Here is a 23,496-nt window from a genome sequence, read left to right as displayed (position 1 = left end):
CCAGACCCCATAAATTTCAACTCCTCCCCTCCATGGTCACCACATCAAGATGAAAGAGGAGCAGCCCTGGTCGGTGCATGGAAAATCCGTCAGGCAAGGGGCTGGGGCCACCATCCCTCCATCCAACGGGAGACTTTACCCGAGCAGCAGTCCTGGGGCCCGCCAAATAGTGTCTCTCCTGCATCACCATCGGGGGCTGTGTAGAGCATCCAGAGGGAGGCTGGGACTGCCCAAACAGTAAGGGGTAAATCCTCCAGGGGGGTCCAGAGTCACCCTGGAGGGAAGCAGTGTCTCGTACCAATAGGCTCAATAAATAAGTCATCCAGGGTCCCCGAAAGCTGCAGAAGGCAATGTCGGCAAAGAGTAGGTGGGAGCCAGAGGGGGGGACGAGGGGCGCAACCAGGGGGAGGGGACACATATGCGGGAATGTCAAGCCCTTCCAGTACAGCGCACTAGGTATCACTCAAACCCCCCAAAGTGCAACTCCCCCATCTAAGGTCAAGACTCCAGAAGGGAAGATGAGCCGCCCTGGTCTGTACATGAAAGAACTTGCTGCCAAGGGGTTGGGGCCATCATCCCTTCCTCCAATGGGAGATGCCACCGGCATGACAGCCCCGTGTCCTGTCAAGTGGTGCCCCTCTGACAATGTCGTTGTGGTATATGTGGAGCATCCAGGGAGAGGCAGGGGCCACCCAAACAGTGAGGGGTAAAGCCTCCAAGGGGGACTGGTGTCAGACAGGAGGATAGCGGTGTCTTGTACAAGTTGGTTAATTAGACAAGTCATCCAGTGTGTTCCTGTGAGCAGCGGAAGGAAAGGTCGGTAAGGATTATGAATGGGTGGGGGCCAGGGAGTGCATAAAACTGCCACCAGATGACCGGGGCAGAGAGGGCAAGGGGATGAAAGTCAGATCTGGTAGGTGGGGGCGGGAGTGAGGAGTTTCCCTCATATTACTCACGTTGGCCATCCCTTGAAGCTGAGCGCTCTGCATACCCAGGACGTTCTTCTGTATAATCTAGCCTATCTGTATACAGTAGCCTGTCTTTTGTACACATTAGCCGGTCCTCTGTATACACTAGTCTGTCTGTATACACTAGTGTATACAGATAGGCTAGATTATACAGAAAAACGTCCAGGGTATGCAGAGATGGAGGCTAGGGTATGCATACTTGCTAGTGTATACAGACGGACTAGTGTATACAGAAGACCGGCTAGTTTATATAGGGAGGCTAATGTGTGCAAAAGATAGGCTAGTGTATACAAATAGGCTAGATTATAGAGAAGAACATCTTGGGTATGCAGAGAGAGAGGCTGGGTTACACAGAGAGGATGGTGTATGCAGACTTTCTAGTGTATACAGACGGACTAGTGTATACAGAGAGGCTTGGGTATACAGAGAGCTAATGTATAAAGAGCAGCTAGTGTATACAAAAGACATCCAAGGGTATACAGAGAGACTTGTGTATGCAGAAGACCGGCTAGTTTATACAGAGAGGCTAAAGTGTACAAAACACCGGCTAGTGTATATAGATAGGCTAGATTATACAGAAGACCGTCCTGGGTATGCAGAGATGGAGGCTAGGGTATACAGAGAGAGAGTGAGAGGCTGGGATACACAGAGAGGCAGGAGTATGCAGACTTGCTAGTGTATACTGATGGACTAGTGTATACAGTAGACCGGCTAGTTTACACAGAGAGGCTAATGTGTACAAAAGACATGCTAGTGTATACAGATAGGCTAGATTATACAGAAGAAGGTCCTGGTTTATGCAAGAGATGGAGGCTAGGGTATGCAGAGAGAGAGGCTTGGTTACACAGACTTGATAGTGTATACAGACGGACTAGTGTATACAGAGGACCGGCTAGTTTATACAGAGAGGCTAATGTGTACAAAAGACAGGCTAGTGTATACAGATAGGCTAGATTATACAGAAGAAGGTGTCTGGGTATGCAGAGATGGAGGCTAAGGTATACAGAGAGAGAGGCTAGAGTACGCATACTTGCTAGTGTATACAGACGGACTAGTATATACAGAGGACCGGCTAGTTTATACACAGAGGCTAATGTGTACAAAAGACAGGCTAGTGTATACAAATAGGCTAGATTATAGAGAAGAACGTCCTGGGTATGCAGAGATGGAGGCTGGGTTACACAGAGAGGCTAGTGTATGCAAGCTTGCTAGTGTATACAGACGGACTAGTGTATACAGTAGACCAGCTAGTTTATACAGGGAGGCTAATGTCTACAGAAGACCGGCTAGTGTATACACATAGGCTAGATTATAGAGAAGAACGTCCTGGGTATGCAGAGATGGAGGCTAAGGTATACAGAGAGAGAAGTTGGGTTACAGAGAGAGGCTAGTGTATGCAGACTTGCTAGTGTATACAGACTTGCTAGTGTATACCGGTGGACTAGTGTATACAGAGAGGCTTGGATATACAGAGAGCTAATGTATAAAGAGATGCTATACAAAAGACAACCAAGAGTAGACAGTGAGGCTCGTGTATACAGAAGACCGGCTACAGAGAGGCTAATTTGTATATTTGTGTATACAGATAGGCTAGATTATACAGAGGAAGGTCCTGGGTATGCAGAGATGGAGGCTAGGGAATCCAGAGAGAGACTGTGTTACACAGAGAAGCTAGAGTATGCAGAAGACCGGCTATTTTTTTTACAGATAGGCTTGTGTATACAGAAGACAGTCTGGGGAATTCAGTGAGGCTAGTGTATGCAGAGAGGCTGGGACACCGAGACTATTGTAAAAAGAAGGCAGGCTAGTGTATATAGATTACGGGCACGTGTATACAGAAGACAGAGAGGCTAGTCTATACAGAGTGGCTGGTGTACACAGAGAGATTAATGTATACAGAAAAGCTAGCGTGTAAAGAAGACAGGACTTTATTTTTTGCTAATGCAACTACTTCTGAAACATGTAAAGTGTTTTTTTTCATATTTTGGTGCTGTTAAAAAGTGGTGTGTTGTCAGTGGTGAAATCAATGTGACAGTTAATGTGGAGAACTACAAATATACAAAATAGAGCAAAAGAGTGCTAAGTTTATTTTGTTAAGTCATTGACCGTTATTGGTTTGGCAGTACATGGTTTATTTTGCTGTAAGATAGTTTTATTCTCTACTTATAGCCGAGTTTTAGACGACTTTATTATTAGCATTATTCGCATTATTCCTATTTATTACGCATAGTGTAAGTATTGCAGTGAGACGATATTGCTTTTGAAATATTTGTATTATTATACATAGCATTGTTAGCAGACCAATAGGACAATTTACATGGCTTAATATTGCAGAGCGTAATTTATCAGGAAATAGATCCAAAGCGTTAGTTGCAGTAGCTTCATAAAACTGAGAAATCGTTGCATTACTCTAAATTTAAAAGTTGTTCCGGTAGCACTGAAAAGACGATATTAGATGAGTGATCTACACATTTCGTTTACTATTGCAGAGAGATACCGGCTAAATGTTAATATGTGCTGCGTGTAAGGTAGAAAGAAGATGGTTAAGTGTGAGCTGGTTTACCAGGGTTTAGAGATAGTAATCTGTTTATTCTAATAATAAATATAGCAAAATAGCTCTAAAATAAAATTGAGACATTATATACAGGTCGGGTTTAAGTGGAAATACACGAAATAACAGCAACGACGTGTGTAGGTTTTTATCAATCAGGTACATTACGTGTCTTTAATCATGTAGTGAATATACCCCAAATATAGCATAAGGATGAGAAAGGATAATAACTGGCAGAGGATGACATGACAAAAAGACAAACTGCATTAGAAATGTGAATATGAATTAGAGATGAAATGACAATCCCCACGGCTACGTACAGCAAAGCAGCTAAATATTCAGCTAAATAGTCTGCAATAGCAGAGATTAAGTATTGCAGTCGAAATGAGATCGGAAGCGTTAGCTGCAGTAGCTCCAAAATGACTGAGAAATCATTTCATTACTCTAAATGTAAAAGTTATCCCGGTAGCACTGAGCTAAGCAGCTAAAGGGTATTTAAGAGTAAATTGACTTAGCTTGAAAATTCCAACGTGTAAATCGTTCCATTAATTTTGTTACGCACGAAGACGGCTTACACTGACTGTTTTCCGTTTCCACTGGTTATCGGCATAATGTATCAGTAACCATGAACATTAATAGTGATAGACAGCTTACATTAGGATGTATGCATGAGGTGAATGTAAAATAGTTGCATTATGTGTTATTAATGTAATCAAACTGTATTGCTATGCTTTGCTACTGCAACCACTTCTCAATCAAGTAAACCGGCCCAATACTCTTCTCACATTTTGCTGCTGTTAAAAAATGTGTTGCAAGTGTTATATGTTACAAATGGTTATCAGTGTGACAGTTAATGTAGAGAAGAAGTAATACACAAAATAGAGTCAGAAAGAGAATCCTATTGCATAGAGGTAACGAGAGATGGTTGGTTTACTCTTAATGTGCAGTGTGTAAAAGGTTTTAAAAAGATGGTTTTGTGTGACTTTTGCTTTAACGTAAAATTAGCTGTAGACATTATAACTTATTACAATGATTTAGAGATAGTAATCTCTATAAAATAATAATAATAAGTATAGCAAAACAAATTAGGAAAATATTGAGGCAGTATATATAGGTCGAGATATAGTGAAAAGGGATCAAGGGATAGTTGCAAAGTCAAGGGATAGTTGCAAAGGTACATTATTTAAGAGTAAATTGACGTAGCTTGCAAATTCCAACGTGTAAATCGTTCCCTTAATTTTGTTACGCACGAAGACGGCTTACACTGACTGTTTTCCGTTTCCACTGGAAAGAGAATCCTATTGCATAGAGGTAGCGAGCGATGGTTGCATTACTCTTAATGTGTAAAGGTTTTAAAAAGATGTTTTTGTGTGAATTTTGCTTTAACGTAAAATTAGCTGTAGACATTATAACTATGGTTAGGTTTACAATGATTTAGAGATAGTACAGTGGAAACGTTTATTTGTCATGACAGCTGATACTGGTTGAGCAATAAAACTGTTTTATTAAGATGTAAGACTAGTTTTATTCTCTACATATAGGCTTTTCAGAGAGTTGTATAATATAGACGACCAATAGGACATTAGGCTTAATATTGTAGGGAGGAAGTATCGTTGTTCAAAGGTAAGAGATTGAAAGCTTAGCTTAAAAATGGCCGAGAATTAGTTGCTTTAGTCTAAATTTAAAGGATATGCCGGTACCAATGAGAAAGCTTATATTAGACTAGTTGATCTTTGCATTACACAATCCTATTATTATTATTATTATTAAGATCATAGTGCAGAGAGATACTCAGTTAATGTCAGAGATACTCGGTTAATGTCAGAAAAGCAATAAAACTGTTTACATCGTTAGCGAGCGATAGTTACATTACTCTTAGTATGTGCAGCATGTCTGGTAGCAAATAGATGGTTTTGTGAACATTTTGCATTACGGTACAATTAGCGGTAGAACTCTTCGAAGTGAATAGATTTAACCGGATTTTGAGATAGTACTCTCTATTTCTAATAAGAAATAAAGAAAAATAAGTCAGGATGGTGTGTCAGGACTGTCACATACTCAATGTGACAGTTGATGTGGAGAATTACAAATATGCAAAATAGAGCAAAAGAGTACATGGTTTATTTATATGTATGATAGTTTTATTGCATGCTTGATGTGGATGATTAAAATCGTGTAGTGAGTATAATCTATATTTAGCATAAGAATGAAAAGGCATAACATGGCAATGAGGCAAACTCCATTAGAGATGTGCGCTAGATGAAATGTCTCTGTATAGCCCAGATTGTCTTCTGTTATCACTTAGCCTACCCTCTAAATTCACTAGCCTCTCTATAGCCTCTCTATATACACCAGCATGTTTACAATAGCCTGTCTTCGATATACACTAGCCTATGTTCTGAATACACTAGCCCGTCTTCTGTCTTCTGTATGCCCTAGCCTGTCTTCTGTATATATTAGTCTCTCTGTATAAACTAGCATCTCTGTATACCCCAAACTGTCTTCTGTAAAAACTTGTCTCTCTTTATTGTACACACTAGCTTCTCTGTATACACTAACCAGGCTTCTATATACAATAGCTTCACTCTATGCACTAGCCTCTCTGTATAATCTAGCCTCTCTATATACCCTAGATAGTGTTCTGCATACACTAGCCACTCCGTAGAAGCCAGCCTTTATTTTTTATTCGCTAGCCTTTCTTCTGTATTCTGTAGTCTTCTGTATATACTAGCTTCTCTGTACACCCTTGCATCTCTGTAATACACTAAACCCTCTGTATACCACAGCCTGTCTTCTGTATACACTAGAATGTAAAAACTAGCTAGAATACACCAGCCTGTCTTCTGTACCCACTAGAATCTCTGTATACACTACCCAGTCTTCTGTATACACTGTCAGCTTGGATGTATACCCAAGCCTGTCTTCTGTATACACTAGTCTCTCTATATGCTCTGTCCTATCTGTATACACTCGACTCTCTCTATACACTAAACTTTCTATATACACTAACATCTTTGTATATACTAGCTTCTCTTTAAACTAGCCTCTCTGTGTACCCCAGCCTCACTGTTTACTCTAGCATCTCTGTATACTCAAGCCTATCTACATACACGAGTCTGTATTCTGTATTCACTAGCCTTTCTTCTGTATGCTGTAGTCTTCTATATATACCAGCTTCTCTGTACACCCTTGCATCTCTGTAAACACTGTGCAAACTAGCCAGTCTTATGTATACAATCGCCGACTGTATACACTAGACTCTCTGAATACACTAAACTCTCTGTATACCACAGCCTGTCTTCTGTATACACTAGACTGTAAAAACTAGCTAGAATACACCAGCCTGTCTTCTGTACCCACTAGACTCTCTGTATACACTACCAGTCTTCCGTATAGAATGTCAGCTTTGATGTTTATCCAAGCCTGTCTTCTGTATACACTAGCTTCTCTATATGCACTGTCCTTTCTGTATACACTCGACTCTCTCTATACACTAACCTCTCTATATACACTAACCCTCTTTGTATATACTAGCTTCTCTTTAAACTAGCCTCTCTGTGTACCCCAGCCTCACTGTTTACTCTAGCATCTCTGTATACTCAAGCCTATCTACATACACGAGTCTGTATTCTGTATTCACTAGCCTTTCTTCTGTATGCTGTAGTCTTCTATATATACCAGCTTCTCTGTACACCCTAGCACTGTAACAGTGCTAGGTTCCTGTATTACAGAAACAGAACACCAGCAATAAGGTGTATACTGTGCAGGAGGCACACAACACCCACTCTAACTTCTGCACTGCAGATGCATGTATTGCAGAAATTGAACACCAGTAATAAAGGGTAGCTTCAGGTGTGTACTGTGCAGGAGGCACATAACACCCACTGTGACAGTGCTAGGTTCCCGAGCAGTAAAGACACTGTCCCTGCCTATCGTCCTCTTTCTCTGACCACCGCAACACACTATACAAGGCCGCCTCGCTGGCGGCCTTATATAGTGTGGGGTGTGTACTAACCCCCCTGAGCTATAATTGGCCACAGGAATCCTGCCTGTGGTGAATTGTGGCTCTCCTCACAGAGGATGTCACATCTGTTCTTATTATATAGAACCTATTATGCTCCTCGTAAACTTTTTCAGTTTGGCCGAACGGCCGGACGCAAGTTGCCCCCAGTGCGGGAACATGGGGGGAGACATGATGCACATGTTTTGGAGATGCCCGACGTTGATCGGCTACTGGACAGAGGTGACAGGAACCATTGATCGGGTGTTTGGAACCTCCACCAGGATGGAGGCGAGGTGTTGTCTCCTGGGATTAGTTGAAGGAGTTGGAAACCCGGGAAGTAGCCAGATGGCAGTTCTGAGATGCCTATTTCAGGCAAGGAAACTGATTGCCCAACCCTGCTTAGCCTCCAATGTTGGCAATGACTTGGTTTTTTTCGCTTGTTTCCCAAGATGACCATGTTGGCGTTTGTCAAGATGGTTGAGAGTGCCCGAAGAGATCGCCTATGGCCCCATCACCTTGAAAGTGCCTGATCTTGTCTGATCTCAGAGGCTAAGCATTGTCGGGCCTGATTAGTAACTGGATGGGAGACCAACTGGGAATACCAGGTGCCGTAGGATTCTTTTTATGTTGTTGGCGTTGACATGTTTTTTTTTTCCGCTTGTTTCCCAAGGTGGTCATCTTGGCATTTGTCAAGAGGGCTGAGAGAGCCCAAAGAAATCTCCTACGGCCACATCCCCCTGAATGCGCCCAATCTCATCTGATCTCAGAGGCTAAGCAGGGTCCGGCCTGGATAGTACCTAATTAAAGGTGCCGTAGGAATCTTTTTATATTGTTGGCTTTGACCTGTTTTTCTTTCGCTTGTTTCCCAAGGTGACCATTTTAGCATCAGTCAAGAGTTTTGAGTATGTCCCAAAGCGTTTGCCTGAGGTCACATCACCCTGAAAGCGCCCGATCTCAGAGGCTAAGCAGGGTCTGGGTCAGATGGGTCAATAAAAAAAATAGGTCGACGCCAACAACATAGACCCTGGCGGTCTCGCCTGGGTCTATGTTGTTGGCGTTGACCTATTTTTTTTCATTTGTTTGCCAAGATAACCATCTTGGTATTTGTCAAGAGGGTTGAGAGTGTCTAAATAGAACACCTATGGCCACATCACCCTGAATGAAAGCGCACAATCTCATCTGATCTCGGAGGCCTAGCAGTGTACGGCCTGGTTAATACCTGTATGGGAGACCATCTGTGAATACCAGGTGCTGTAGGCTTCTTTTTATGTTGTTGGCGTTTACCTGTTTATTTTTGCTTGTTTACCAAGGTGACCATCTTGGCGTTTAACAAGAGGATTGAGAGTGCCCAAAGAGATCACCTACGGCCCCATCACCCTGAAAGCGCCCAATCTCATCTGATCTCAGAGGCTAAACAGTGTCGGGCCTGGATGGGAGACCGCCTGGGAATACCAGGTGCCATAGGCTTCTTTTTCTGTTGTTGGCTTTGAACTGTTTATTTCGCTTGTTTCTCAAGGCGACCATTTTGGCGTTTGTCAAGAGGGTTGGGCGTGTCTTGAAGAGAACGCTTACGGCCACATCACCCTGAAAGCACCCGATCTCGTCTGATTTCAGAGGCTTAGCAGCGTCAGGCCTGGTTAGTACCTGGATGGGAGACTGCCTGGGAAGACCAGGTGACATAGAAGGATCTGGCCTGGTTAGTGTCTTGATTGGGAGATCTCCTGGGAATACCGGATGCCGTAGGATTCTTTTTATGTTGTTGGCTTTGGCCTGTTTTTTTTCCCTTGTTTCCCAAGGTGACCATCTTGGCATTTGTCAAGAGGGTTGAGAGTGCACAAAGAAATTGCCTATGGGCACAACACCCTGAAAGCGCCCAATCTCGTTTGGTCTCAGAGGCTAAGCAGGGTTGGGCCTGGTTTGTAGAGGACCCTGGGCCTGGGCCTGGTTTGGGTGGACCCCCTTACAGACATCGCTACTTTCTGACTAAGTTATTACGATTGAACCAAATGTGAGTGTAATTTTATTATTATTTTTTAATAAATTGGATGTTAAAACGGTATCACGCTATGCTAGTTTTCTACTTCCATGGTCTTTGATACCTGAGCCCCCTATTTTCGTGGGATGAGCACTATAGGAGGATCGCTACGGATGATTTCATGACCTGAAGACTTGCGGGAGATTACATACTAGATGTATGATTATCTGGTTTGCTAACCTACAGGCCCATATGACTCGAGAGGTGTAAGCCTTCCTCTGAGTCCACGTCATTTGGTAAGCCTCCTCTCCCCTTCTTTATCACGGTGGTGGTGGTATTCTACACATCAGAAGTTGAATTTCACCTTTTTTCACATCACCTCAAGTTTGGAATTGTGATTGATATTACACATTTCAAGGACTGTTAGACGTTCACTTGATGGACTGTATATGTTAAATTAATTTTATTTACCTTAACCTTTTGTGTGCATGAGGTTCATGCACTCTTCCACCTGGGAGTAAAATCTCTTAATATACAACGTAATTTACACATAATTTCTTTTTTTTGAAGTGTATGTAATTTTCTTTGTTTGAATTAGTGCCTTACTAGTTCATGTGGTTTGTTGCCACCTAAGCGCCACACTTTTTTGTTTTAATTTGGGCCTGGTTTGTACCTGGATGGGAGACCGCCTGGGTTTTCCAAATGCTGCAGGCTTCTTTTTATGTTGTTGACTTGTTTTTTTTGTTTGTTTCCCAAGGTGACCATCTTGGCGTTTGTCAAGAGGGTTGAGCGTGCATTTGATCTCAGAGGCTAAGCAGGGTTGGGACCTGGTTAGTACCTGGATGGGAGACCGCCTGGGATTTCTCGATGCCATAGGCTTTAGTTTTAAGTTGTTGGCATTGACTTATTTTTTTTAATTTTATTATTCTTTTATTAAGTAGAACATAAATATAACAGTCAACCATACAGCATGACCCAGGGTCACAATTACATGGTAACAAAAAATAGGCAGCCAAATAACTCTGGGTTCTCAGAGGGGAGTCCTACGGTTTCATGCAGAAAAGAGAGAAACCCCACCTCCGACATGTAGTACAGAACTACTGAGTAACGGAGTAGTGCAGCTCCGTTCAGACAAATGTAATCATGGAGAACAACTGGGACCACAGCGAGCCAGCTTATCATGACCTACGTGAACCAGAGTAAAATATGAGCCGGTCATGTCCAGAACCCTGGGGTTCTTCTGGGTCCCGAAGGCTAGTAAGGAGACAAGGCATAGTCAAAAGGGAGGACGGGGGAATAAGAGAGTGCAAAGACGGAGAGAGAGGAGGTGGGGGGATGGCGGCGGGAAAAAAAAGAAAAATAAAGACAAAAAGGGAGGGGGGGAATGCCACCCAGGGCAGACATGGCCTACGTAGGTAAACGTTAGATGTTCAGTCGTTTTCTGGGACAGAGGCACTGCTCACCTCCCGAACGTAGTCTCGAGTACCAGTAAAATACCTCCAGGGCCTCCATGTAACACTAAATGCCTCTTCAGTGTTGTGAAGGGTGGCGGTCAATTCTTCCATCCGGAGAATATGATTGACTTTGGAATACCACAGCACCTTGGATGGGGGCTGAGGCTGCCTCCACAGTGCGGGAATGCAGGCCCGGGCAGCATTCAGGAGTTGCATCGTGAGGGTTTTTTTGTATTTTCGAACAGGCTGTTCGGTCAAGTGTAGAAGGCATGCTGCTGGGAACCCAAAAGTTCCTCAAGGCCGGGCATGCCCAGAAAAGGTGTCCCATGGTCCCCGTATCTGAATTTCACCTCCAACAAACATCCGGGATCGATCTATCCATTTTATTCAGAAGGTATGGGACTCTATACCAGCGTGAGACTATCTTGTATCCTGATTCTTGATATTGGTTTGCGATGGAAGCTTTATGTACTATTGTCAGGATCTTCCCTATCTATTGTGGGGTAAATGTGATGCCAAAGTCCCTCTCCCATTTGTGGATAAATGGTGGGGTCGACTCCTCCTCCTGACTACTTAATTGGTTGTACAGGAGGGAGAGGGTGTGTCGCACAGGTTCCATTTTGTGACAGATGGATTCATAGGGCGTCAGGTCTCTAGGAGTGTAGGGGGCCCTTTGTATGGCCAAAAGAAAGTGACGAAGTTGATAAGCATTAAACAGGTCAAGCGGAGGGTCAGAAAGCTCGGCGACAGTTTGCGTGGTCGGGAGCCCTCCCGAGGGCCACACCTCTCCCAGACCCTGTTTCCCCACCACTGTCAACTGTCGCGGTTTCTTGTTGGTAAATCCCGGTGGGAAGTCTGGATTACCTATAATCAGAGTCATTGGTGACGGCAGGGGAGCAATGTGTGTGCAGCGGAACAACCTCCGCACAACAGCCAACGTAGCTCCCACTACGGGGTGATCTCTGAGGTCTTTTGGTAGGGAGGACAGGAGCCACGGGGAGGTCAATAGGGGAATGGATCCATCCTCAATCTCCATCTCCACCCACTGCTTGTGTGGGCCATTACAATGCCAATCAACGACTCTCGCTAGCAGAGTCGCTCTGTTGTATTGTCTCAGATCTGGGAGACCCAGACCCCCCTTGTCCTTTGGTCTGGCAAGCAATTGCAAACGGGCTCTGGGCGGTTTGCGCGCCCAAATAAAGTCCCGGAGCAGCACCTGCAGTTGTCTGAAAAAAATTGGGGGTAGCCGGATCGGTAATGTCTGGAACAAGTATAAGATCCGCGGGAGGGCCGTAATTTTGAATGCATTACAGCCCCCGAACCAGGTCAGTGTTAAAGCATGCCAGTTTCCCAAATCAGATTTCAGTCTATTCAGGAGAGGGACAAAATTAAGCGGGTACAATTGCGCCAAATCCGCTGCGATGTCAACGCCCAGGTAACGTATAGATTTTTCAGCTCAGTAGAATGGAAAAGCGGAGCGTAGCCTCTTGGCCTCACCATCCGGGACCGATATATTCAATACAGCCGACTTGGCGCAATTGATTTTATAGTTTGATAGGCTGCCGTATCGCCGGAGAGCCGCGAGTATATTGGGAAGCGAAATGTGTGGATTGGAGACGAAAAAAATTAGATCGTCAGTGTACGCCGCAATTTTGTGGTGTGCCGAGAGTTTGGATATGCCAGTAATATTCGGGTCATTCCGAACGTGACACATAAGTGGTTCCAGTGTCAGAATAAAAATTAGGGGAGACAGAGGGCACCCCTGCCTCGTCCCATTAGTGATGGGGAAAGAGTCCGAGCACTCTGAAAGCACCCAATCTCGTCTGATCTTGGAGGCTAAGAAGAGTCAGGCCTGGTTAGTACCTGGATGGGAGACCACCTGGGAATACCAGTAATTGTAGGCTTCTTTTTATGTTGTTGGCGTTGATTCGTTTTGTTTTTTTTCCGCTTGTTTCCCAAGGTGACCATCTTGGCATTTGTCAAGAGGGTTGAGAGTGCCCAAAGAGTTCGCTTACAGCAGCATCACCCTGAAAGAGCCCTATCTCTTCTCATCTCTGAGGCTAAGAAGGGTTGGGCCTAGTTAGTCCCTGGATGGGAGATGGCTTTGGAATACCAGGTGCCGTAGTCTTCTTTTTATGTTGTTGACATTGACCTGTTTTTTTTTCGCTTGTTTCTTAAGGTGACTATCTTGGCATTTGTCAAGAGGGTTGAGAGTGCCCAAAGAGATTGCCTATGGGCACATAAGCCTGAAAGCGCCCGATCTCCTCTGATCTCAGAGGCTAAACAGGGTCGGGCCTTGCTAGTACCTGGATTGGAGACCACCTGGGAATACTAGGTGCTGAAGGCTTCTTTTTATGTTGTTGGCGTTGACTTGTTTTTTTTTTTTTTGTTTTTTTTCCAAGGTGACCATCTTGGTGTTTGTCAAGAGGGTTGAGAGTGCCTGAAGAGCTCGCCTATGGCCACATAACCCTGAAAGCACCAGATCTCGTCTAATCTCAGAGACTAAACAGGGTCGGGCCTTGTTAATACCTGGATGGGAGACCACCTGGGAATACTAGGTGCTGTAGACTTCTTCTCATGTTGTTGGCGTTGACTTTTTTTTGTTTGTTTCCCAAGGTGACCATATTGGCGTTAGTCAAGGTTGAGAGTGCCTGAAGAAATCTCCTATGGCCACACCACCCTGAAAGAGCCCAATCTCATCTGATCTCAGAGGCTAAGCAGGGTTGGGACCAGTTTAGTACCTGGATGGGAGACCGCCTGGGATTTCCAGATGCCGTAGGCTTCTTTTTATGTTGTTGCCGTTAACCTATTTTTTTCCGCTTGTTTCCAAGGTGACCATCTTGGTGTTTGTCAAGAGAGTTGAGAGTGCCTGAAGATATTGGCTACGGCCACATCACCCTGAATCTGTTCCATCTCGTCTGATCTTGGAGGTTAAGCAGGGTCGGGCCTGGTTAATGCCTGGGTGGGAGACCGCCTGGGAATACCAGGTGTCGTAGGCTTCTTTTTTTTTTCAAATATAATTTTTTCTCCAAATAGGGGAAGACGGTCCCCCGAGTACATAATGCAACAGAGAAATACAGAGCAAAAAGCAGCTGAACAATACTTGATACAGGTATATTCGCAACTGTGAGTCTGCCTTCCATCAATCACAATGATTCGAGGCACGGATAAAGTACTGTACCAAGATCCAGGGTCACACAAACCCCAGGTCCCTCCGGCATATTCCATCCAGAGGGGGGTGTGGGGCCGTCATTCCCAATTTTCCACTCTTTACAAAAGAGAGAGGGGGTGGAGGGGGTGAGAGATAGGGGAGGAAGGCAGAAAAGAGAAGGGCTGAAAGATCAGAAAAGGAGAAGAGGGGACGAGACACGATGGCAGCCACTGTCCAAGGGGCCAGTCAAGGAAAGCTCAGAGCACTAAGGCGATAGCAGGCGACATCCTTCCAGCGAGAATATAAAGGTATTCCAGATGTCCCAGGTTTGTTTAAAAAAGTCTTGTTTACCTTGTGATGTGAGGATCAAGTCCTCCATTTTTTTTAATGTCCCCTATTTTCCTAAGCCAGTGAGTAATGAAAGGGGGGGAACATTTTTTCCAATAGAGAGGGATGCAGGATTTCGCCGCATTTATCACATGCCGTAAAATTGATTTTTTTTGTACTTCTTAATGGGAATCTGTGAATGGTGCAAGAGAAAGAATGCAGCCTCTTCCTGGATGGAGAAGTCTGTGAATTTTTGTGTTATGCATCGGATCTCTGTCCAGAAGTCCACCAAGCTGGGGCAGGACCAAAAAATGTGCAGCAACGTGCCCTCTTCTTCTCCACACCTCCAGCATATGTTCGAGGAAGAGGGGAAACATTTCTGCAGCTTTGATGGTGTCAAATACCACCTGGTGAGAAGTTTAAAATTCGTCTCCTGTATCTTCATGCACAGCGACATTTTGAGAGCCAAAGTGATAATGTGTTGTCTCTGTGCTGGGGAAAATGAGCAATTAAGGTCCTTTTCCCAGTTGGACAGACAGGTTAAGTGTGGGTAATCTGTTTGAGAGAGAATGTGGGCCAAAGGGCCTTCGCTCCTGCATAGAGTCTCAAACTCCGTCTGAGGGCGGGCGAACGCTTGAGGATTGGGGATGGAATGGAGAAAATGATATTGTTGCACCGCTCTCCAAAAAGGCAGTTGTAAAAGCCCTGTCGGATCTGTTAGGGTTGAGAAAGAAGGCCATTTTCCATCAATGACGAATTTAGACGCATTGTCTAGGTTGGAATTTCTAAGTGGGTCCCCAGTTCAAAGGTTGGATGGCCACGTATAGGGAATAGGGGGGAAGTCAAAGACGTGAGTGTTTTGGGTAGCGATCAGGTGACTGACTTTCAACTAAGCCCCTATAGTGGGATGTGACATAAATTCTGTGGGTAATTACTTATAGCACCACATGGCGCTTCTTTTTTTTTTTTAACAGCACAAGTTTATTGAACAACTCAGTTATAACAAGATATTACAGTAGGTACAAACATTAGCCTCTTCATAGGTGACGGACAGTAATACATCTTACATTAAGGAAAATTCCTGACAATGATAGTATAGACTCCAATATAGCTCACTCCACACACGTATGCAGATTTTCCAGCCACCTATCCCATATTTTGTGGTATTTGGCTGGACACCCACGATTTCTATACACCAGTTTAATCAAGCTTACTATTAATGCCCATTACCCATTCCCGCATAGTAGGCATGGTTGGACGCATCCAGTATTTAGCCACAAGCTTTCGTGCTGCAAAACAGCGTAGAGTGCAAACATTTAGCCAAGTATTGATCAACAGAGGTATCAGGAAATATACTAAGTAGGCAACTCTTAGGGTCAAGTTGAAGGGGTGAACCCATGTGGTCATGTAGAAACCTGACAATCTGCCCCCAATACTCCTGGACCAATGGGCATTGCCAGAGAAGATGGTAGAAAGTACCAGTCATACAAGAGCAACGGGGACACTTCGAGTTATAGTCAGGATGATACTTAGCTATCCGGATAGGGGTGAGATAGGACCTGTGTATCACATAGTACTGCGTTAGTCGGTCAGGTAGGCTAAGCGAAGCCTGTTGAACGTTCTCAAGGGCATCCTCCCATTCCTCCCCATCAAAGGGACCTATGTCCTCTTCCCATCTCAACCTGGCCTGTTCAGTGGTTTGCGCCACCAAGGGGGCCCGGAGTAGGCCATATAGAGTCGAGATCAATTTAGCCGGTTCGTCTCCCATAATTACATCTGTCAAAGCCAGCGACTGTACATTCGGGAAGTCCTGAGCAAATTGCGCACGAAGCGCGTGTCGCAATTGCAAGTAGCGAAAGTGCATATGAGGGGGTATGTTAAATTCCACTTGTAGGGAGGGGAAATCCCTTACGCCCATAGGAGTCACCACCTGATACAGAAAAAGTATCCCTCTAGAAGCCCACAAGTCTACATCTGGTAAGCCAGACAACTCACGAAGCAGGGGGTTGCGCCATAGCGGTGTATGTGAGTGGTAATAGTCATCTCCCAGTAATCTAAGGGCTAGTTTCCAAATACTCCGGTGGTGTGGCAGGATCCGGGACCGGGCATCCCTAACCCCACACCCCGAAAAATCATCTGAAGGGGAGTATCAACAAGGGATTCAGCCCTCCCGCCCACCAAGGCCTGATATCTGTGACTATCCGCTCTATGGAGGTGATAAAAATGGGAAATCTGGGCTGCTATGTAGTATGTGTGGAAATCAGGGAGAGCCAGTCCCCCCATAGAGGTCGGGTTTTTAGTGTGTTCCATGCCAACTTATGTCTAGATGGGCCCCAGATAAAGGTGTTTAAGACACCGTCTAATGTTTTAAAGAACGCCACGGGGACCATGACAGGGGAATGCCAAAGTACATAAAGGAGTTTCGGCAGGAGGATCATTTTAGTAATATTGATCCGTCCCATAACCCCAATGGGGAGACGGGACCATGCCTTAGTCTTCTCCCGCACATACAGAAGCAGTGGTTCAAGATTAAGATGAATATACTCCCCAGGTTCCCTCGTAACCTGCACTCCCAAATACTGAATGGAGGATACCCTGGAGAGCGGGAGAGAAGCTGCATCCCGGTCCGGGGAGAACAAGTCAATGGGTAGAACCTGCGACTTGGTCCAATTAATACGCAGAACGGAATGACCACCAAACTCCTCTATGACCCCCAGGGCAGCCTCCAATGACCGACCCGAGTCCTCTAAATACAGTAAAGTATCATCCGCATACATACTTACCGATTCCACCAGAGAACCGCGTCGGAGGCCTACTACAGCCTGGTGTGCCCGAAGTGCAGCAGCCAACGGTTCTGCCGCCAAAGCATATAACATAGGAGACAACCCTGACGTGTGCCACGGCCCAGCTGAAAGGGGTCCGACACCCATCCGTTAACCGCTACTCTTTCCAAAAGAGAGAGGGGGTGGAGGGGGTGAGAGATAGGGGAGGAAGGCAGAAAAGAGAAGGGTTGAAAGATCAGAAAAGGAGAAGAGGGGACGAGACACGATGGCAGCCACTGTCCAAGGGGCCAGTCAAGGAAAGCTCAGAGCACTAAGGCGATAGCAGGTGACATCCTTCCAGCGAGAATATAAAGGTATTCCAGATGTCTCAGGTTTGTTTAAAAAATTCTTGTTTACCTCAAGTCCTCCATTTTTTTTAATGTCCTCTATTTTCCTAAGCCAGTGAGTAATGAAAGTGGGGGGAACATTTTTTCCAATAGAGAGGGATGCAGGATTTCGCTGCATTTATCACATGCCGTAAAATTGATTTTTTTGTACATCTTAATGGGAATCTGTGAATGGTGCAAGAGAAAGAATGCAGCCTCTTCCTGGATGGAGAAGTCTGTGAATTTTTGTGTTATGCATCGGATCTCTGTCCAGAAGTCCACCAAGCTGGGGCAGGACCAAAAAATGTGCAGCAACGTGCCCTCTTCTTCTCCACACCTCCAGCATATGTTCGAGGAAGAGGGGAAACATTTCTGCAGCTTTGATGGTGTCAAATACCACCTGGTGAGAAGTTTAAAATTCGTCTCCTGTATCTTCGTGCACAGCGACATTTTGAGAGCCAAAGTGATAATGCGTTGTCTCTGTGCTGGAGAAAATTAGCAATTAAGGTCCTTTTCCCAGTTGGACAGACAGGTTAAGTGTGGGTAATCTGTTTGAGAGAGAATGTGGGCCAAAGGGCCTTCGCTCCTGCATAGAGTCTCAAACTCCGTCTGAGGGCGGGCGAACGTTTGAGGATTGGGGATGGAATGGAGAATATGATGTCGTTGCGCCGCTCTCCAAAAAGGCAGTTGGAAAAGCCCTGTCGGATCTGTTAGGGTTGAGAAAGAAGGCCATTTTCCATCAATGACGAATTTAGACGCATTGTCTAGGTTGGAATTTCTAAGTGGGTCCCCAGTTCAAAGGTTGGATGGCCACGTATAGGGAATAGGGGGGAAGTCAAAGACGTGAGTGTGTTTTGGGTAGCGATCAGGTGACTGACTTTCAACTAAACCCCTATAGTGGGATGTGACATAAATTCTGTGGGTAAATACTTATGGCACCACATGGCGCTTCTTAGCGGAATTCGGGAGTGAGCTTAGAAAGTTTGTTTCGATTCCAGTCCAATACACGCCCCAGATGGGAGGCCAGGTAGTAGCGTCGCAAGTCAGGGAGAACCAACCCTCCCTGTTGTTTAGACAATGTCAGCTGTGACCGCTTAAGTCTGGGATTTTTGTGGGCCCAGTTAAATTGAGTGAGCAAGGATTGAGCTTGCTTAAAAAACAGGACTGGAATCTGGATCGGGAGAGCTTGGAAAAGATAAGTAAATTTAGGGAGTATGTTCATTTTAATGAGATTGCATCTCCTGAACCAGGAATGGAGGCCAGAATGCCACCCGTGAAGCAAACTGCGGATCTTAGTGACAAGGGGTGGGGGGAAGTTCAACATAAACGTACGCGCGATGTCCGGTGGAATGTAAGTACCTAAGTACTTAAGGGCTGTATGGGTCCATTTAAATCGAAAATTGGACTGCAAGTCTATTAACGTTTGCTGGGGGGACTGCAACCCCCATGGCCTTTGATTTCAAGAAGTATCCCGTATATCTGGAATTCCCGAAGGAGATTTGGCAAGGAAACTCTGGGATTCGTCAGCGAGAACAGCATGTCATCCACGTAGGCAGATATCTTGCACTCAATAGTACCCATTTGGAGTACCGTTATGTCTGAGTTTTGTCTAATTGTGGAGAGAAAGGGTTCCAATGACATTCCTGATGTCAAGGGGAGATGAGAGAACCCCATTCGCTTTGACTTGAGCTGAAGGGCGTGAGTATATCTTACTTATCCATGCCAGCATCCGTTCACTCAGACCTATATGGCGAAGGACCGAGAACATTAATGTCCATTTGACCCGATCAAAAGCCTTCTCGGCATCAGTACTCATGAAAAGACAAGGGGTCCCAGATTACTTTGCTTTATGGATCAGGGCAAGCACCTTAATGGTGTTGTCCCTATCTTCCCTGGTGGGAATAAAACCTAACTGGTCAATATGTATAAGGGACTGCAAGTGATGTGCCAATCACGTGGCGAGGATTTTAGAGAATAGTTTTAGGACCGAATTTAGGAGGGAAATAGGTCTGTAGCTCCCACATAGGCCCTCCTTAGGTATCAACGCGATGTGGGCTCTAAGGGTATCCTCAGGAAAATCCCCATTCGAGCTCAGAGTATTAAATAAATTCACCAAGCGCGGGCCGAGAATAGGGAGGAAGGTCTTAAAGTATTGGGCGGTATATCCGTCAGGGCCCGGAGCCTTACCCACCTTCGGAGGTCCCACCGCCGTCTGGACTTCTTCCAGTGTGATCGGGTCCTCCAAGTACTCCCGTGATTCCGATGAGAGGGTTGGTAGACCAGAACCGGTTACATATCTGTCTATATTGTCCTGTCCAGACCCTGAATCGGGCAGGTTGTAGAGATCAGAGTAACATTTTTCAAAGACTTCGGCTATTTGGGTTGGGGTAGAGGCCCTCTGGCCATTCTCATCTATCAACTGTGGCATGTAAGAGCCAGATTTCAACTCCTTTACCGACCTGGCTAAGATTTTTCCGCATTTGTCCCCTGACTCCTACGTCAGTTTACGACAAAACTGGAGTGCCGCTTTCGCTTTATAATGGAGTAGGTCAGCAATATGGGTACGGAGTGTCCCCAATTCAATCTCTAAGGTCCGTAAGGGGGTATGTTTATGTTTCGCTTCCACAGAGGCAAGTTCACGAAACAGATTAGCAAGCTGTTCCTTCCGTGTTCGTTTGATGCGCGCCCTGTGCCTGATAAGTACCCTGCGGAGTACTGACTTGTGAGCCTCCCAAATTATCCCCGGGTCACAGTCCTGCGTTTAGTTTTCTTGGAAATAAAGGTCCAATTCCCTGGTCACATCTGCTAAAACTTCCGGTATCTGGAGGAGGCTCTCATTAAGGTGCCAGAATAGAGACCTAGGTGAGGGGTTCCTAGAGAGGGTGTAGGTAAGGGCTACAGGAGCGTGGTCGGACCAAGTAATATGGCCGATGGAGGAAGAGCTCACCAAGTGCAGTTGGTCATGTGGAATTAAGAAGAAGTCTATCCTCAAGTATGATTTGTGAGGGGAAGAACAAAAAGAGCAGTCCCTTTCCCCAGAGTGTTGCAGACGCCAGACATCAACTAATTGGTCATTCAGTAAACACTTAGTAATCCGCTTTCTAGAGGAAATGAGGAGCGAGGAGCAAGAGGCAGAAGTGTCAACCGATGGCGAAAGGGAACATTAAAGTCCCCACCTAATATCAACTGGCCCTCCCGAAAGTCACATAATCTGTGCAGGGTAGTTCTGAGGAACGTGTCTTGGTGATCATTGGGAGCGTACACAGTGGCAAATGTAAAAAGGCGCTCTCCAATGTGGCCCCTAAGAAAAAGATATCGGCCCCCAGGGTCCACCAGAGAATCCTGGAGAACCCAGGGGAGCCTGCTAGAGATCAGAATGGAGACTCCCTTGGTCTTAGAGGAGGGGTAGTAGAGTGGTAGACCTTAGGGAAGGATCTCGACCATAGAAAGGGGAGGCTAGTATTTTTAAAATGTGTTTCTTGTATAAAGGCCACATCAGTACAGGAAGTCTTCAGTTCTCACAGGAGGATCCACCGTTTTTCAGGGGAGTTCAGTCCCTTAACGTTTAGAGAGGTGACCTTGACTGAGTCTGCCATCGCTCCTCGGGGAGGGGGAGGGGGACGTCAGAGAAAAGCAAAGAAAGTTGAACCAAGGTAGGTTTTGGGTAGGTAATGCATGGCGGGAACTAAGGGGGAGAAAGGAAGGGCAAATGGAAGGAAAGGTAAAGGGAAAAAGAGGCCGGGCACCTCAACCCCAGGGGGAGAGGGAAATTAAGGGTTGTCCGCACTCAACAGTACAGGAAGGGTATACTAAAACAGCACAATTATGCTATAGCGCTTACCAGATGTACACTGGGTTTAAAGCGCTGTCCTACTTGGGTTGGTGGGTAGACAGGTCGGAGAGGGAGCCCCCGAATCCTAGTCCCCCCAGTCTCGGCAGTGGTAAATGTCACGTCTGATACCGGTATGCAAATAAAAGACAATCAGTAACATCATAGAACCAAAAAACAATAGTATAACAAAAACAGAGGTAGAGCATATAACTGTCAGCACTGAGGGGTCGCCTCGGCTTGCCCTAAACGTAGGCATGCACGAGGGAGCCCGTCACAACAGAAAAGGCATCACAGAATGGGATCCACCACCCCCCGTCCCATACCCCTAAAGTACATGCAGTCCCCGAACAAATGCATTTCTCCTTTTGGCAGATTGTCCTCTCCTTACCCCCTCTCCCCGTCCACGCCCCGGGGGGAAAAGGGGCAGGGAAGGGGGGAAAGGGCGAGTGGAAGGGGGGAAAGGGGGAGGGAAAGGAGGGGAGGGAAGGGTGGGAAGGGGGGGGAGGGAGGGGGGAAACAGGGGAGAGGGGACAAAAATGCGGAAATGTCAAGTCCTTTAGCGCACTCCTACCAGCAAACACCCGGACCCCATAAATTTCAACTCCTCCCCTCCATGGTCACCACATCAAGATGAAAGAGGAGCAGCCCTGGTCGGTGCATGGAAAATCCGGCAGGCAAGGGGCTGGGGCCATCCAACGGGAGACTTCACCCGAGCAGCAGTCCTGGGGCCCGCCAATTAGTGTCTCTCCTGCATCGCCATCGGGGGCTGTGTAGAGCATCCAGAGGGAGGCTGGGACTGCCCAAACAGTAAGGGGTAAATCCTCCAGGGGGGTCAAGAGTCACCCTGGAGGGAAGCAGTGTCTCGTACCAATAGGCTCAATAAATAAGTCATCCAGGGTCCCCGAAAGCTGCAGAAGGCAATGTCGGCAAAGAGTAGGTGGGAGCCAGAGGGGGGGACGAGGGGCGCAACCAGGGGGAGGGGACACATATGCGGGAATGTCAGGCCCTTCCAGTACAGCGCACTAGGTATCACTCAGACCCCCCAAAGTGCAACTCCCCCATCTAAGGTCAAGACTCCAGAAGGGAAGATGAGCGGCCCTGGACTGTACATGAAAGAACTTGCTGGCAAGGGGTTGGGGCCATCATCCCTTCCTCCAATGGGAGATGCCACCGGCATGACAGCCCTGTGTCCTGTCAAGTGGTGCCCCTCTGACAATGTCGTTGCGGTATATGTGGAGCATCCAGGGAGAGGCAGGGACCACCCAAACAGTGAGGGGTAAAGCCTCCAAGGGGGACTGGTGTCAGACAGGAGGATAGCGGTGTCTTGTACAAGTTGGTTAATTAGACAAGTCATCCAGTGTGTTCCTGTGAGCAGCCGAAGGAAAGGTCGGTAAGGATTATGAATGGGTGGGGGCCAGGGAGTGCATAAAACTGCCACCAGATGACCGGGGCAGAGAGGGCAAGGGGATGAAAGTCAGATCTGGTAGGTGGGGGCAGGGGTGAGGAGTGTCCCTCATATTACTCACGTTGGCCATCCCTTGAAGCTGAGCGCTCTGCATACCCAGGACATTCTTCTGTATAATCTAGCCTATCTGTATACATTAGCCTGTCTTTTGTACACATTAGCCGGTCCTCTGTATACACTAGTCTGTCTGTATACACTAGTGTATACAGATAGGCTAGATTATACAAAAGAACGTCCTGGGTATGCAGAGATGGAGGCTAGGGTATACAGAGAGAGAGACTGTGCTGGGTTACACAGAGAGGCAGGAGTATGCAGACTTGCTAGTGTATACAGATGGACTAGGGTATACAGTAGACCGGCTAGTTTATACAGAGAGGCTAATGTGTACAAAAGACAGGCTAGTGTATACAGATAGGCTAGATTATACAGAAGAAGGTCCTGGTTATGCAAGAGATGGAGGCTAGGGTATGCAGAGAGAGAGGCTTGGTTACACAGACATGCTAGTGTATACAGACGGACTAGTGTATACAGAGGACCGGCTAGTTTATACAGAGAGGCTAATGTGTACAAAAGACAGGCTAGTGTATACAGATAGGCTAGATTATACAGAAGAACGTCCTGG

At 46.0% G+C, this 23,496-nt stretch overlaps 4 pseudogenes; all 4 read left to right on the top strand.

The window, feature by feature from the left end:
* Positions 1–8,020: 8,020 nt before the first annotated feature.
* LOC143931636 (5S ribosomal RNA) lies at positions 8,021–8,139 on the top strand (annotated as a pseudogene).
* Positions 8,140–13,402: 5,263 nt separating this feature from the next.
* Positions 13,403–13,521, top strand: LOC143932030 (5S ribosomal RNA; annotated as a pseudogene).
* A 92-nt stretch (positions 13,522–13,613) lies between these two features.
* On the top strand, positions 13,614–13,733 carry LOC143931724 (5S ribosomal RNA; annotated as a pseudogene).
* A 98-nt stretch (positions 13,734–13,831) lies between these two features.
* Positions 13,832–13,950, top strand: LOC143931806 (5S ribosomal RNA; annotated as a pseudogene).
* The last annotated feature ends 9,546 nt before the right edge of the window (positions 13,951–23,496 follow it).

The sequence above is a fragment of the Lithobates pipiens genome, unplaced genomic scaffold (assembly GCF_037356315.1).
Source record: "Lithobates pipiens isolate NorthernLeopardFrog02 unplaced genomic scaffold, aLitPip1_a1.2 Scaffold_25, whole genome shotgun sequence".
Classification (NCBI taxonomy): domain Eukaryota; kingdom Metazoa; phylum Chordata; class Amphibia; order Anura; family Ranidae; genus Lithobates; species Lithobates pipiens.
Note: the sequence above shows the minus strand (reverse complement) of the source record. Positions and strands in the feature narration are given on the sequence as shown.